General features: G+C 37.7%; 1 protein-coding gene and 1 non-coding gene across 2 annotated transcripts in view; one reads left to right on the top strand and one right to left on the bottom strand.

The window, feature by feature from the left end:
• DOCK1 (dedicator of cytokinesis 1) overlaps positions 1 to 17,292 on the top strand; it is a 549,703-nt gene that overhangs the window by 287,889 nt on the left and 244,522 nt on the right. The window lies entirely within an intron of this gene.
• TRNAK-UUU (transfer RNA lysine (anticodon UUU)) lies at positions 3,600 to 3,672 on the bottom strand. Its single transcript has one exon. It is a non-coding gene; the product is annotated as a tRNA-Lys (tRNA).

Here is a 17,292-nt window from a genome sequence, read left to right as displayed (position 1 = left end):
CAACATTGTCAGGATTATTTTTGTTCCTCATATACTTAAAAAATCCACCAGAGTCAGGGACAATAGGATTTCTCCTTGAGTACTTTTGCCTCCCTTATCAATTTTCTGTAATTCTGAGCTTCTGATTTATATTCATTATTATCAACCTCCCCTTTCTTCCATTTGGCCTTTTTTCTGTTTTCAATCAAAAGTTAAGATAATTTCTGACTAAAAACTGGTCTCTTCTCATAAGAACATAATATAAGAACGGCCATACTGGGTCAGACCAAAGGTCCATCTAGCCCAGTATCCTGTCTTCCATACAGTAGCCAATGCCAGGTGCCCCAGAGGGAATGAACAGAACAGGTAATCATCAAGTGATCTGTCCCTTGTCTCCCATTGCCAGCTTCTGGCAGAGGCCTTTTTGATCCTGCCTTGGAGTAAAACCACAAATATTTCTCAATCTGAAATTTTTGTGCAGTTGATTAATTTTTATTTGACAATATGCAGAACATTTTCATTTTTACGTATTAGAGAGCAAAGTCATCCATTTCTTGGAAATGATAGCAAAAAGTGAAATGGGTTGTAATGAAATTTAATTTGTGGATTTTTTAGCAATTTTTTTTTAAATTATCTATTACTGTTTTTCATTACAGTGAAAAGTTCAGAGTCTGCAAGGTGCTGCACACTTGCTGAGGGTCTTCCACTCCAAGCTGGGAGCACCAAGCACCTCTCTGGGAGCACTCAGAGCCTTGCAGAATTAGGCCCAAAATGATGAACTGTAGCTATTTGGGAAAAGATATATTGTCATCTTCAAATAGGATTGTTCAGCTTTCTGTGAGGAAAATTACTATAATGTAACGATTCTATATTCTATAAGATACAAACAAAATTATTTTAAACATTATACAGACTCTGTTGTTTTATGAGAAAGCGCTATTATAACTATTATATTTTGCAAACGGGCCACTTTAGTTTAATGGATGTGCCATCAGGAAAATAGTTTTCATAACAACATCCATTACTTTTTTTGGTGTCATTTGTAATTTGTACCACAAAAGTCCATGCTGTTAAACTACATGTTGCACTGCTGTAGGGTTACATATCTTAAGTTTTATAAGAGTGGAATGTGGCAACCCATATTCAGAATCATATTTTATATTTTAGAGGACTAGGACTTACTAATGAAATGACAAGAATTGTGAATGTGCTATCACTTTTACTGTAGTCAATATTTTTTACCCACCACAACTCTGAAAACATTTTTCACTGCCAATAACATAACTCTGTCATTAATATTTTAAATCTGTATTTAAAGCAAAAAAAAAAAAAAAATCATAAGGAGAGCACTAGCATCCCCAGAGGACATTGCTTGTAAAAATGCTCTGTCTTTTGTAAGTACCTGTTACCCGTTCTTGGAACCAGCCAAGAAATAACCACAAACAAAAGTCAAACTAGAGCAGCACTGAGGGTTGATTTTATTGGCATTCCTTACTTGCAAAATTATACTCACATTCCCAACACAATTCATGCTGGCAGGCTACAGGCACAGATGTTGATTTCAGTTTTGCAAGTGGCTGAGGCTGGCCAGGCGACAGCTGCCTGGAGATTGGACATGAGGTGACGAGAGTCCCCAACGTCCCTTTGGATCTGCAGGAGAGCTCTGTTGCTCCCAGTCCTGTCCCAAGTTTAGTGCGCTGTTACATTTTCTTGTTGGTAACCACCTGTCTGTCTGTCTTGAGATTTATGCTTTCACCAAAATAATACCATGGTTCCATAAAAAGTGATATTTGCTTCTTTGTTTTGTCATTGGCTGTTACTCACACTCTCTCACTCATTGCTTACATTAATTGATTCCGTATTCATAAGCATGAATACAATTGGTAATATAGAGCAATGCAGCTTTAAGCAAGCATCTAACATCGTTGGGGAGCTTCCACTGCTTGTGGCTTTGTAACAGCATAACAGGAAATTGTGCAGACTGCACTCGAAAGAGCAATTTTGGGGGTGCGGGTCGTCTGGCTACAGTACCTAACACTATACCTAACACTATATTTTTATGTATAACTCATTCATGTATAACAAATTTTATATGTACGTTTTGTAGTCTGTGAAATCTTTTTTATAGTTCCTTGTTGTCAATCCTGTAATAAAATTAGTGGCAGCTTTGTTTGTCTACCATCTATTTTCAAGGATTTATGTGAATTTTGGTTAAAAAGTTTGAAACTCACTTTAATAGGAGTGATTTTAATTATTTGTAATCTTCTTATTTGTAGTTTCTGATGTATATTTACTCTCATTTACCAAAGAACAAAGTAAAATTGTTAAATGCAGTTGGTAGCAGGTTGAAGTAGCTGCTCTTTGATCTGGTGAATATAATAGTAGAAATAAAGGAAATGTGGTCAGAATTTTAACAACTCGCTTACATAGAGTAGTTTTTTTTTTTTCATAATACATTTCAGATTTAACTGCTGATCTGAGGGCTTGAATCACAGTCATTAAAATCAGTCAAAAGACACTCATTGATGTCGATGGGCTTTGATCAAGCACTGGATTGGATTCCAGTTTAACTGTAAGAGACTACAAGATACAGTAAATTTTAATGGATGTCTAAGCAGTATCATTTTATGAAGATCTCAAAGAATTTTTTCTCTTTCTGAGTGAAAGCATAAACAGTAGGTAGTAGTTGTTTTAGATACCTCTGTTTTCCTGTGGTGAAAACTGTGTGTGTGGTTCTCCCAGGAGAATGTATCAAGCTATAATCAAAGGTTGATCTTCCTGCTATATGGGGTTGTGTGGAGACCCTTTCTGTGACTTGTTGGAAGCACATGGTACCTGCTGTTCTTGCCACTCTGACCATGTCTCACTGCATGTCCAGATGTGAGACTTGAGTGGCATGAAGGCCTTGTATTTCAACTGTTTTATAATAATCCTAAATACTGAAAAAAAGAATGCTGGAGTTCATCCCAGTTTGATGGAGTTCATAGTTCATATCAAGGTTTACATGGATGCAAAATTTCATGGCAGTAATCTGATTTTCTATTTCGTTCCTTTAACAAAAATTTGAAAAGAGTTTTCCTATGTTTGTTACGGCCTTATTCATCAATATGTATGTGATATTAGAGTGATAAGATTGTGTAAAAACACCAACAACAAACCCTGAAGTTCCAACAGGAGGCTTTGTCAGGGCTGTTCTCTGGGTTGCCCATTAAGTAGTAAATACTTCCTCCAAGATTTTTTGAAAATGGGTACTTCAGGTTAGTCCCCTGAGGGACGTATTTACTTACCTAAATAAATGGCCTGATTGTCAAAGGTGCTGAGGACTGTAATTTCAACAGGAACAGCAAGCTGCTCAGCACTAGTTCATAGCATAGGATAGCATAGCATAGCATATCAGGGTTGGAAGGGACCTCAGAAGGTCATCTAGTCCAACCCCCTGCTCAAAGCAGGACCAATCCCCAATTTTTGCCCCGATCCCTAAATGGCCCCCTCAAGGATTGAACTCACAATCCTGGGTTTAGCAGGCCAAGGCTCAAACCACTGAGCTATCCCTCCTCCCCAAAGGACACGCAGAAGGATGCCAAAGTGATAGACTTTTATAATCGTGGGAAATAGCTCATTGCCTGACCAGGGACTTGAACCCTGGACCCTCAGATTAAAAGTCTGATGCTCTACCAACTGAGCTAGCCAGGCTCAGTTGGAATTTTTCATATGAAAAGTGTTTTTGCTGTAATAGGCTTTTTGCAACAATAAAACTTTTCATGAAAAAATGTTGACAAAAAATTTCCACAACATTTGTTGTTTAAACTTTATGGACACTTTCAGCAAAATCATTTTTGAGACTATTAGCAAAAATTTTATTCTTCAAAAACCTGGTTTTCATTGAGAGCAGTGTTTTTTGGTAAATGAACAATGTAAGTAGTGATTTTAATCAAAAATTTCAATTAAAATATCACCAAAAATGTAAAATTATTCCATTGTGATCCCTGTGAAAAAGGAAACAACTTTGAAATTTCATTTTCCCCCACAAAATTATTTTTCTATTTTCCACCACTCTACTCAATAGATGTGAAAATTAGGCCACATATTTAGGTGCATAAATGTACATTTAGGACCTGACGTTATGCACTCATTTATTTTTTAAAAAAATTGGCCTATTTAGTTAGTAACTATGGTGCCTGCTGTTTAATAAGGCTCAAGATTGGGCCGAAAGAAATGTGATGAGGTTTAAGAAGGACAAGTGCAGAGTCCTGCACTTAGGACCGAAGAATCGCATGCACCGCTATAGACTAGGGACCGAATGGCTAGGCAGCAGTTCTGCAGAAAAGGACCTATGGGTTACAGTGGACGAGAAGCTTGAATATGAGTCAACAGGGTGCCCTTGTTGCCAAGAAGGCTAACAGCATTTTGGGCTGTATAAGTAGGAGCATTGCCAGCAGATTGAGGGACATGATCTTTCCCCTCTATTCGACATTGGTGAGGCCTCATCTGGAGTACTGTGTCCAGTTTTGGGCCCAACACTACAAGAAGGATGTGGAAAAATTGGAAAGAGTCCAGCGGAGGGCAACAAAAATGATTAGGAGGCTGAAACACATGACTTACGAGGATAGGCTGAGGGAACTGGGATTGTTTAGTCTGCAGAAGAAGAGAAGAATGAGAGGGGATTTGATAGCTGCTTTCAACTATCTGAAAGGGCGTTCCAAAGAGGATGGCTCTAGTCTGTTCTCAGTGGTAGCAGATGACAGGACAAGGAGTAATGGTCTCAAGTTGCAGTGGGGGAGCTTTGGGTTGGATATTAGGAAAAACTTTTTCACTAAGAGGGTGGTGAAGCACTGGAATGCGTTACCTAGGGAGGTGGTGGAATCTCCTTCCTTAGAGGTTTTTGAGGTCAGGCTTGATAAAGGCCTGGTGGGATGATTTAGTTGAGGATTGGTCCTGCTTTGAGCCAGGGTTTGGGCTAGATGACTTCCTGAGGTCCCTTCCAACCCTGATATTATGTGATTCTATGAAGTCACTACTGGGACTCAGTTTTGTACTATAATTTAAGATGGGTGCTGTGTTATGCAATTCATAAAGGTCAAATGGTGCAACCCAACTATTATTCATCCCATAAACAAAAAACAAGTTAATGGACTTATAAAAAGGATTTGGGGAAAGGAATTATTTTCTCTGTTCCAGTAGCTGGGCATGGAGCAGAAGTGAAGTTATTGTACTTCACTATATTATACCAGTACTATAACCAATGAGCCGCTGCACATTGACTTTCCAAGGCAGGTATTTCAGGCTTCTAGATCTGTATAATGGCTGATCTCCTGGCCTCTAAATAGCCTACCCTCACAACATCACGCCATACTATGGGGATGGCCTTCTGTGGACTGCTGTCCCCTCCCAATACAGAACAAGAGGTTCCTGTGCATTTAGGATTTTCTGTGTCTACCTGGGCAAGGTGGGATGTGTGCCTAAAAGTAAATGGACCAGTTGTATTGTTTACTGGTCCTTCATAATGCTTTTATACCAATATAAATACTAATCAGCTTTTAACTTGAATGTGTTATATCTGATTTCAAAATAAATATTTATTCAATCTGTAAATTATATATAATGGGCCTGAATCTCAGTGGAGTAAATGTGCTTCAGAAGAGCTATGCTGATTTACAGCAATGGAAGATATGACTCACTGTATTTGTTTCTCATATGCTTTGCATAGTGCACACTCCTCTTGTCTATGTAGAGTGGGTCTGAAGACACATTCTTTCTATTTACATCACACACCTATCCATCTCTCAACACACTTATAAATAAATAAATAATCAGCCAGGTCGTTAACATGAGAATAATTTATCAGTTTATGTAAAAATAATAAACTGCCTTTTCTCTCAGATATTGTCAGGTATCATATCTATGATGATAGATTTAAAAAAAGATGTTGTCTTTCACATGACTAACAGTGAACTTCCCCAGCACTCGCTGCTAATTCTCCTCATGTGACACTTCAAAGTTTTGGCATCTGTGTGACCCTAGAAGTTCCATGCTTTATGGTCAGCATTACTTCAATGGAGTTAAAGCAGTAAATGTGTGTTCTTTAGTTTCTGCAACGAGTAGAATGTTCACTAAATATACTTGCATCAAGATGCAGGATTAATAGTAAACTGTTGAAACAAGATAGAAAAATATTCATGTTACACTCAAATCAGAGACATGTTAGTTCAAAATAATTCTCAGTCTCTTAGAAGGGAAAATAATGTTTGCTGCTTGCAGTCCAAGAAGGCAGAAGTGTGCCTGAAGCTTGTACTGGAAATGTGATCTCAGTGGGTAAAGGGGAGGGATCAGAGCCAGTCAAAGATCTTGTACATCAGTAAGCAGATGAGAGTGGAACTGGTTGAGCTTCCTTACCTTTATCTGACTTGTTGGGGAGGGGTTGGAATCTGTCAGTTTCTCTCTGCCCAGACAGACTAAATGGGAGCAGACTGTCAGGGAAATGAGGTGGAAAGTGATCATAGATTTTGGTTCTTGCCAGCGGAAATGACCTCTGAATAATAAGTCTTCTCCTGTGAAATGCAGTAGAAGCTGCAGTTTCTTTTGGTAGGCTATGTGCTTTTATTCAGATTATCAGTACATTAGCAATTAAAACACCTGATTATTGTTTTACCATTGTAAATTACTTTTGTAAAACAATTCTTTCAACTAATAAAAATATACAGAAATTGAACACTATTTTGACATGATGACCCTAAAATACTATAAGCAGCCCTCTTTCATGTGTTGGATATGCCTAATCTCATGCACGTAAACTTGGAATAGTTGGTAATTGCGACAGCTGCATGACAAACCATGGAGTCAAGCAATGTAGGTGTTGCAACTGCTCAAGCTGTATGGGCAGCTAATACTCAGATGGTTCATCCATGAACAGAACACCTGTGAGGTCATAACAAATTAATGAAGCTTTACTCTGTGTCTGCGAGAAATAAAGTTGGTTAGGAATGTATTTTAGCAAGACTTACATTAAACACCTTTGAGATTGATCCCTGGCAAAATAGTGGAACAGCTGTTACAGTCCTCGATTAATAAAAAAATTAAAGGAGAGTAAAACCCATCAACATGCATTTATGAAAAAAAAATCCTGTCAAACTACCTTGTATGTTTTTCGATGAGATTACAAGTTTGGTGGAGAAATGTAATAGTGTTGATGTAATAGACTTCTTTATGGCATTTGGCTGGGTACCACATGGCATTTTGATTAAGAAACTAGAACAATACAAATGTAATATTTTACACACACACACACACACACACACACACACAGGATTAAAAACTGCCTAACTAATTGGTCTCAAAAAGAAAAGGAGTACTTGTGGCACCTTAGAGACTAACCAATTTATTTGAGCATAAGCTTTCGTGAGCTACAGCTCACTTCATCGGATGCATACTGTGGAAACTGCAGAAGACATTATATACACAGAGACCATGAAACAATACCTCGTCCCACCCCACTGTCCTGCTGGTAATAGCTTATCTAAAGTGATCACTCTCCTTACAATGTGTTTGATAATCAAGTTGGGCCATTTCCAGCACAAATCCAGGTTTTCTCACCCTCCGCCCCCCCCGCCACACACACACAAACTCACTCTCCTGCTGGTAATAGCCCATCCAAAGTGACCACTCTCTTTACAATGTGTATGATAATCAAGGTGGGCCATTTCAAGCACAAATCCAGGTTTTCTCACCCCCTCCCCTTTTTTTTTTTCCAAAAACCACACACACAAACTCACTCTCCTGCTGGTAATAGCTTATCCAAAGTGACCACTCTCCTTACAATGTGTATGAAAATCAAGGTGGGCCATTTCCAGCACAAATCCAGGTTTTCTCCCCCCCCCCCCTTTTTCCAAAAATCACACACACAAAATCACTCTCCTGCTGGTAATAGTTCATCCAAAGTGACCACTCTCCCTACAATGTGCATGATAATCAAGGTGGGCCATTTCCAGCACAAATCCAAGTTTAACCAGAACTTCGGGGGGGGGGGGGGGTTAGGAAAAAACAAGGGGAAATGGGCTACCTTGCATAATGACTTAGCCACTCCCAGTCTCTATTTAAGCCTAAATTAATAGTATCCAATTTGCAAATGAATTCCAATTCAGCAGTTTCTCCCTGGAGTCTGGATTTGAAGTTTTTTTGTTTTAAGATATCGACCTTCATGTCTGTAATTGCGTGACCAGAGAGATTGAAGTGTTCTCTGACTGGTTTATGAATGTTATAATTCTTGACATCTGATTTGTGTCCATTTATTCTTTTACGTAGAGACTGTCCAGTTTGACCAATGTACATGGCAGAGGGGCATTGCTGGCACATGATGGCATATATCACATTGGTGGATGTGCAGGTGAACAAGCCTCTGATAGTGTGGCTGATGTTATTAGGCCCTGTGATGGTGTCCCCTGAATAGATATGTGGGCGCAGTTGGCAATGGGTTTTGTTGCAAGGATAGGTTCCTGGGTTAGTGGTTCTGTTGTGTGGTATGTGGTTGTTGGTGAGTTGGTGAAGCAAATACTTGGGAGGAGGTATTGTTTCATGGTCTCTGTGTATATAATGGTCTTCTGCAGTTTCCACAGTATGCATCTGATGAAGTGAGCTGTAGCTCACGAAAGCTTATGCTCAAATAAATTGGTTAGTCTCTAAGGTGCCACAAGTACTCCTTTTCTTTTTGCGAATACAGACTAACACGACTGTTACTCTGAAACTGGTCTCAAAATATAACTGTAAATGGGAATCGTAGAGAAAGCCACTTTATTTCTAGTGGAGTCTCAGAAGGATTGGTTCTTGGCCCTGTGCTATTTCACATTTTCACCAATTAATATATAACATTATTACTGATAAAGTTTGTGGATGACACAGAAATTGGGAGAGTGGTAAACAATAAAGAGGACAGGTTGGTGATACAGGTACAAAGCAATCTGGATTACTTGGCAAACTGCCCTTTAGCAAACAGCAAGCATTTTACTAAGGCCAAACGTAAAGTCATACATTTAGGAACAAAGAAGGTAGACTATATTTACAGGATGGAGGACTCTATCCTGGGAAGCAATGGCTCTGAAAACAACTTGGGGGGTTGTGGTGGATAATCAGCTGAACATGATGTGTTCCTGTGTGAAGCTTTGGCCAAAAGGGCTAATGCAACCATTGGATGTATAAATAGGGGAATTTTGAGTAGTAGTAAGAAGTTTATACTCCCCCTGTATTTGGCAGTGGTGTGTTCCCATTCTGGGGTTCACAATTCAAGAAGGATGTTAATAAATTGGAGAGATTCAGAGAAGAGCTTTGAGAATGAATTAAAGGATTGGAAAACATGCTTTATAGTGATAGTCTCCCAAAGCTCAATCTGTTTAGTTTAACCAAGAGCAAGGTAAGGGTTGACTTGATCACAACCTATAAGAACATATATGGGGAACAAAAGTTTAATTATGAGCTCTTCAATCTTGCAGACCAAGGTATATCAAGATCTAATAGCTGAAAGCTGAAGCTGGACAAATTGGGTATGGCTACACTGCAGCTGGGAGAGTGTCTCCCAGCTCGAGTAGACAGATTTGTGCTATAAATAGCAGTGTGAATGATGTGGCACGAGCAGTGGCTCCGGCTAGCCTCCAGAGTACACTTGGGGTGAGGTGGTTAGCCCGAGCCACTACCTATGTCTGTGTCCAAACTAGTTTTGCATGCTGGCTTGAGCAGAGCTAGTGTGTGTCTGTCTAACAAGCTGGAAGGTGTACTCTAAGCCGCAGTGTAGGCATACACATTCAGATTAGAAATAAGGGGGCAAATTTTTAACAGTCAGAGTAATTAACTGTTGGAACAATTTACCAGGGTTTGTGGTGGACTCTTTATCACTGGCAATTTTTAAATCAGGGTTATAATTTATTTTTAAAGATAGGCTGTAGTTCAAACAGGAATTAAGGAAAGTCCAATGATCAATGCTGTATGGAAGGTCAGACTAGATGACTACAATGATGTCTTCTGGGTTTATAAACTAAGATTCTGTCAATAACATTAAGACAGAACATAATTATAGTAGTTCTAATAAATAGTTCATAATAGTGCTATGTTTTCATGGAGACTAGTTTGAAAACATGTTGGCCCAGACACACCTTAAAAGAGAATACACATGGATAATTAAAATCTTTCCCCATTATGGATTCAGTTTTTTCTCTAACAATAGTACTTAACTCCTGTATAGCACTTTTTATTTGTGGATCTCAAAACATTCTACAAAAGAGGGTAAGTATCACTATACACACAATACAGATGAGGAAACTGAGAAGTATATATGTGATATGTCTTTCAACCATTTTTTTTAGTTTTGATCCATGTAAATTTTCTTGTTACTAGTGATGCTTCAATTTACCATAAATGCTGCTTATTATGATCGTTTTAAATTCTTTTATTCAGTTAGGGAGATCTTCCCAGATTGGCACTGCTGATCTGCCTTATTTAAGAGCCACAGTGAATAGTTCCCCACAAAGGTCCAGTTTGGAAGTATACCTTCCATTTTAACTTTGAACAAAACACTTAATTTAACATTTGTTTAAATGTCTTTCTAGGATATAAATGTCATTATAGTCTACATAGTCAGACACCAAAACCAAAAATATAGTCTCATTCTTCTACAGCACAACATATGGAAATGAAAATATATTTAGGACTTCATTAATTTATTGTTATATCAGATGATATATTTGTCTTTTTAAAAAATCAGCAGACTTTGTTTCACAAAACATAAAATACTGCACTATTGTCTACTGGTCAGAGGATAGGGCTAGATGTATGAAGACCAGGGTACATAGGAGCTTTCTTTCTAAGCATATTTCTACTAGCTCAGAGATCCAGCACTCACAGACCAAATGTGGATTTTTGAGTCATCTTTGCAAAATGGAGTCTATACATCACTGAATCAATGAATTACTCATCTATAAATTCCTTCCTCACCAGTCTTCAGAAACCTGACTGCTTCATATGCTTTTTCTAGTTGAGGCAGACAGGGTTGTTACCTTAGAACCAATGGTGAGACATCTGCTTCAGGTTAATATACAAAAGAAAGAAAACATATATTGTCCAGGGAAAGTGTAAAGGAGAACAATACGTAAATTCAAACAATGTTGGAACACTTAGGATTATTGGATCTGGATGGGCAATCTCACAAGGGGAAGAAGTGTTCTCATAATTATGTCTGCAGCCACAGAAAAAACAAACATTTGTCATTTAAATCTTATAAATGCTGCTACCTTTATTTCAGAGATAAACTCAAACGTTGTATGGGTTCTATTTGTTTTTATTCAGGATGGCAGGATTGGGCCCTACAAATATCAGAGCAGCTTATAACCAGTAAAAAGATTACAAATATTAACATTTTGCTCTTGTTTAAATTCTGCTGCCGTTTCCCTAAAATACTTTATCTTTTGAAGATGCTGTTGAATTTACTCTCAGATTTCATATTTTGGGGATAGCTATCTGTGTTTTAATACTGAGAGCATATATGTATTTTTACCTCAATCCCCGTTTATATTATAATATAGATTGATGTCTTGCTACTAGAAGCTGAGGGAAGTTCTGTCAAAAACATTTTAAATGCTGCACAGACACTGATATGACAAAATAATAGCATTGATTCTAATCTACTGCGCACTGACCAGTGGAGAGTACTTGAGCATAATGTTCTCTCAAATGCTATGAAAAGCCTGTTAGCAGAAATGAGTTTTTATGCTTCTAGGGACCTGACTACGTGCATGCAGATTGATTTCAGTGCCTGCTTTTTGGCATATTTTGCAGTTTTGTCTTAACCTTTGCAACCTACTTTGATTGATGATTACAGGAATCTGTTATTATTTGAAATCCACGCTAATGTATTTTTACCATGAGTTAATGATAAATACCATATATGAATTTATTAGATTAACCAGAATAGTGCATGCTAACCAAAAATAGCATTATTTGTCTTACAAAAAACTGCATGCTATTTCTTAGTATGTGTTTTAGTACATACTTTGCACCAGTGGTTCTCAAACAGCAGACCCCTTTGTGGGAATATACAAAGTGAAGCACTTTGAGGCCGAGCAGGAGAAGGGTTGCAGACAGGAAGATGAAAGATAATTTCTCTTAGAAAGTAGTCCACAGAATGCAAAATGCTGGAGATCCTCTGCTTTATACCATATTAGATTGTCACTTTGTTTGCTTAAGTAAAATGATGTGTAAACTTATTTATCAGCATTACATTGAATAGACAAATTGTCTTTTAATTCAGGTTTACATACTGGCCAGGTTTTCAAAAGTGGCTAGTGATTATTGGTGCTGAATGTGATACTTGAACACTGAACTTTAAAGGGGATTTGCAGTGCGTGCAAATCAGTCCCCTTTCAGATATCTCAACTAGGATGCCAAAAATTGAGACACACACTTTCACTACTAAGAAAAGGAGTACTTGTGGCACCTTAGAGACTAACCAATTTATTTGAGCATGAGCTTTCGTGAGCTACAGCTCACTTCATCGGATGCATACCGTGGAAACTGCCACTTACACTTAAACTGCCACTGGCAGTTTCCACGGTATGCATCCGATGAAGTGAGCTGTAGCTCACGAAAGCTCATGCTCAGATAAATTGGTTAGTCTCTAAGGTGCCACAAGTCCTCCTTTTCTTTTTGCGAATACAGACTAACACGGCTGTTACTCTGAAAACTTTCACTACTTACTTTCCAAAAGTAGGGTCATTGCTTTCTAATATATGGATTTATTATTTAGAAGCATCTTATATCTACTTTTCACTCATTTTGCACAGATGTAAATAAAGGCATCAATTAGAAAATAATATCATAGGAACAACACTATAATTAAAACTTAAACGGCCCTTTAATTCTAGTTTCATGTTTTAATTTGTTTATAGATTTCTGCCCAAATGATAACTTACAGAGAAACTTATCATAGTGGTTTGAGTCCAGTGGTAAATTTTTGGGAGAGTCTGAGGAAAATTAGATGTGTCTTTAAAACCTAATTAGGGCCTTTGGTTGCTACGGTAATACAAGTAGTAATAATAATAATGGAACATCCCTCCATTCTGTTCCATTTCTTTCAAAGAGGTTTTCTCATTGTAGATAAATAGTTTAATGATTCCAGCTTGAGTTTTTTCTGGGAACTACTAGAGGCTATTTAAAGCAGAGTATCTTGGCACAAGAAACAAAATAAAAAAGCATATGCTGCTTCTCTCTCTTTGGGTGGGACCCCGTTCAGCAGCTGATTTGGTAGCTGTTCCAGACTGATGGATAAACTTCATGTCAGACACCAGTTTACAGGTGCAATACACATAATGGCTTATTTGTTTCCCACTTTATATGTTTTTCCTGGTACTCAAGGCAAAGAAAACTCTTGGTGTCCTTTGGGAAATTGCCAGCAGATCGAGGGACATGATCGTTCCCCTCTATTTGACATTGGCAAGGCCTCATCTGGAATACTGTGTCCAGTTTTGGGCCCCACACTACAAGAAGGCATTGGAAAGCATCCAGCGGAGGGCAACAAAAATGATTAGGGGACTGAAACACATGACTTATGAGGAGGGAACTAGGATTGTTTAGTCTGCAGAAGAGAAAACTGAAGGGGGATTTGATAGCTGCTTTCAACTACCTGAAAGGGGGTTCCAAAGAGGCTGTTTTCAGTGGTGGTAGATGACAGAACAAGGAGTAATGGTCTCAAGTTGCAGTGGGGGAGGTTTGGGTTGGATATTAGGAAAAACTTTTTCACTAGGAGGGTGGTGAAGTACTGGAATGCGTTACCTAGGGAGGTGGTGGAATCTCCTTCCTTTGAGGTTTTTAAGGTCAGGTTTAACAAAGCCCTGGCTGGGATTGGTCCTGCTTTGAGGAGGGGGTTGGACTAGATGACCTCCTGAGGTCCCTTCCAACCCTGATATTCTATGATTCTATGAAATTGGCTTTCATATTACAATCTTCTGGTGCAGTGGTTCCCAAACTTGTTCCACCACTTGTGCAGGGAAAGCCCCTGACGGGCTGGGCCAGTTGGTTTACCTGCTACGCCTGCAGGCTTGGCCAATCATGGCTTCCAATGGAAGCTGCTGGAAGCGGCGGCCCGTATGTCCCTTGGCCCACGCCGCTTCCAGCAGCTCCCGTTGGCCTAGAGCGGCAAATTACAGCCACTGGGAGCTGCGATTGGCCAAACCTGTGGACGCAGCAGGTAAACAAACCGGCCCGGCCTGCCAGGGACTTTCCCTGCACAAGCGGCGGAACAAGTCTGGGAACCACTGTTCTTGTGACATTGGTGAAGGGGAAAGTTTTTTAAATTAAAATGGAATTTACACTTTTAACAATAGTTTGAGTATTGAGTTCTTAAAGAAAATGTAATATTTGCTTCATTCTGTTGATTTGTTAAGTCCATATGCAATTTCCACCTTTTTTCATTTAAAAAAGTAGAAATTTTAACAAGTTATGAATTAGGTACTGGAATTGCATTCTAAACAAAGAAGACGACAATCACTCTCAAATAAAATATGTAATCCAAGTAATAACAGAATCCTTTATCAAAAGAAGTCAACAGTATTTTTTTTAAATGGGCTGAGTTATTGATCCTTCGCCACTGAGAGCTTATTAAGAGTGAATTATTCTGGCTTATATTAAGATGTGGTTGCAGACACAGCACATCACAAAATACTGTTTTGGGAATCATAAACTCTCTCTTGCCTCAGTGTACCTGGTTTACTGATAAGAAAAAAAGGATTAAGTTAGCAGCTGTGCTGGCTGGTGATTTTTGTGCTAGAAATAAATTTAATTATATTAAAAAACATACAAAAATACATGAAGTGCTCTGTTGTTATAGTGTATGGAGTGATCATATTAGTCATTTGTGAGTATTTCATTGATAGTATTTGTTTTCCTGCTTTGTAAATATGAAAGTGTGTGAAGGGCTTGCAATGAAAACCTTGACACTGAATGAATAGCTAATAATTGCAAAAGGCAACAGTAAGTCCCATATGTTGCCCTTTGCTGTACTTGTTACATAAATATAGGTCTGCAATTACTGCTACAGTAAAATTGAAATTGATTTTTTAGAAAATTCGATTTTTTGCTTTGTATTGCCTGGAGTGATCTGCTATATGAGATTATAGTATTTTCTGAATCCAACTAAACATTAAAAAATCAACTTAAGACAAGTGTTTAATATTACTAGTTATTGCTAAATAGCTAATAGGCCATATGAAATAAGCTTAACCATTAGAAAATTATGTTTGTAGTATTGTAGCCATGTTGGTCCCAGGATATTAGAGAGACAATTTGGTCCAATAAAAGATATTACCTCACCCACCTTGTGTCTGTTATAAAATTACAATTTTAGACAGCTTTATAATTAATAACACACTGTGCTGGCTGCAAATGGAAGAAAATCTTAAAATTACTAAATCTAAAGACACATGAAAAGCAAAAATAAGTTTAATGAGGTTTTTTCAATTCAAAGCATCTTATAGGGATGGTCATTTAAATTAATACAGCATAGTCAAATATAGTTGGAACACACATGCTCCTTGAGTTTTAAAATAAATGGAAATGGTTGAAGCTTTATAGTGTACTTTTAACTGTTGTATGGTTTTCTTCTTTATATATATTTTAAGATGGCGTTAATGGACTTAAGATGAAATAGTGCAAAGGCCCCATTCCTCCTCCAGCCCTCCCCCCAAAACTCCCACTCCCTCAGAATTAGGATAAAGATGATCTCCTCTGTCTCTTTTTGACCCTGCATTCAGGAGGAAGTGGGGTAATGGAAACACATACTGGTCAGATGGTATGACACAGCGAGTATCATTCAGATGATTTGATTACTGTCCCTTGTATTCATTTTATGAGCATCTAGTTTTTGCCCTACACAGATTCTTTATGGATGAACAGATTTTTATATGGCTAAGGGACTCTGTGTTTCTCTTAGTGTTGCCAATTTTGGTTGCACACGTTCTTGGAGGTTTCATCACGTGACAATCTTTAATTCCTGGGGACTCCATAACAATCCTGGAGGGTTGGCAACCCTAGTTCCTCTCCTAGTGGAAATGTAGTCCCATCTAACATTGTTAGCTGTTACCAAGCATCCATCTCCTTTTTTTGACTTCGAGGTTTTGTGTTTTCAAAATATTTTGTGGGGCTTTTGTTCTTTTCATTTTGGATATATTGTTTGTGTGTTCTTTGTGTATACTGTGGATGAGTTACTTTAATTCCTTGAAGGAGACATTTACTTACTTCCATGGACTTATCTGTATTACTACTTAAATTGTGCTTAGTTGGATAAAGGCCTATACCCTAGTCTTATGGGTTGTTGCTGACCTGGATGTACTCTTTGATATATTTCATTCTTTACTTTGCTTTATGGTGAGTTCATATGTAGTGTGTTTGTTCCTGTGTTTTTCTTTCACTAATAAACATTAGTTTAAAAAAAGGAAAATATTTTATGGTTCATATGGAAACACAACATTTAAGTATAAAGTATTTACCTTACATGTATCTTGTGTAACTCTTAGCATGTAATTAATAAGATATTTTTATGTAATTATCTTTCTGTCCATTGACTCATCTTCTTTTCTTGCTTATCAGCATGATCATAGTAATTCCCACAGACAAACACTGTGCTGTTACAAAGAGAGGATTATGATCTCAAGGCAAGAGCTAGAGGTATTGGAATATGAAGGAGAGGGCTCATGTTTGCAAACATTAATCTTCAATAATTAGCCATTTAATGGGGCAGTGGCCACAAATTTACATACAAGATAAATTAATATAAGATAAACTTCATTTCTAAATGTTGATGCATCTGAACAGTGAATGTTTAAATCCATAAGGTTTGACCGTTTTCCCAAGTTAGTTGTCCATTCAAATACAAAGTTAGCATTATCTGTTCCCTTGGTACAAAATTCATCTCTCAGTTGTTGCCATTGTTCATAATAATTTAAATTGCTAAACAAACAGAATGAGATTATCATAACTATGTGAACAAAGCTATTAACCAGGTACAGAAAATATGCTATGTTTTAAAAAAAAATAAATCAGCTGTGTACTGATGAATTAACCATTAAGGTCCTGATTCAGTAGAGAAATAATATACATGCTTAACTTTCATTACATGAGTAAAATTAATCATGTACATAAATGTTTGAAGGACTAAGGCCAAAAAGAGTGGAGTTTTAAAAGATTAGATATTTAAATGGTCAAATACAGAAGATAGATTTAAGAAAATCTGTCTAATCTCCTTTCTCTTCTTCACCTTTCCTGAATGTATATGAATCAGGAATT

Source organism: Eretmochelys imbricata, chromosome 7 (genome assembly GCF_965152235.1).
Source record: "Eretmochelys imbricata isolate rEreImb1 chromosome 7, rEreImb1.hap1, whole genome shotgun sequence".
Classification (NCBI taxonomy): Eukaryota; Metazoa; Chordata; order Testudines; family Cheloniidae; genus Eretmochelys; species Eretmochelys imbricata.
The sequence above is the reverse complement of the archived record's forward strand: the minus strand, read 5'-3'. Positions and strand labels throughout refer to the sequence as shown.